Genomic DNA, 604 nt, shown 5'->3' on the forward strand with positions numbered 1-604 from the left:
TTTGGCGGGTAATGCACATGCTTAGGCAAAGTCAGGAATGTATACAATGGAAAGAGGACAAATATATAGTCTTCCCTTAGGATCCAACCAAGTGTCAACAAAAAATAAGACTGCCTTTATGCCCGCCAGTCCTCAAGCACCTGATCAGGTCACAGTGTGATCATATGAGCCATTACCAGGCGGTTTTATTATGAACGACAAAATCTCAGGAAAGAAACCTGCAAAAAAGCCTGTTTATTTAATTGCATGTGATATAACTGCTGAATAAAAAGGTGCTTTTACACGGAACACTTATTCAGATTTCCGCGATCTATTGAGAATCTGAAATATTGTTCAGTGTAGATGCATGCACCGACTGAACAACGAACAAGAATTTGTTCGCCATTCAGTTTCTGCATGCAAAAAACTGAACGTTGGATTGTTCCATGTAAACAGGGAGTCGTTCACTTGTGGACCACTGCCTGTTACTGGGAATGGAGGCCGGCAGGAATGATCCCCGGCCCGCTCCGCCTCTATTCACTGGCAATGATTGTTCCTGTGTAAAAGCAGCGGACCAATAATCGTTGGGATGATCTGTTAGGTATCTGCACCCGACAGAACATCC

This window comes from Eleutherodactylus coqui, chromosome 5 (assembly GCF_035609145.1).
Source record: "Eleutherodactylus coqui strain aEleCoq1 chromosome 5, aEleCoq1.hap1, whole genome shotgun sequence".
Taxonomy (NCBI): Eukaryota; Metazoa; Chordata; class Amphibia; order Anura; family Eleutherodactylidae; genus Eleutherodactylus; species Eleutherodactylus coqui.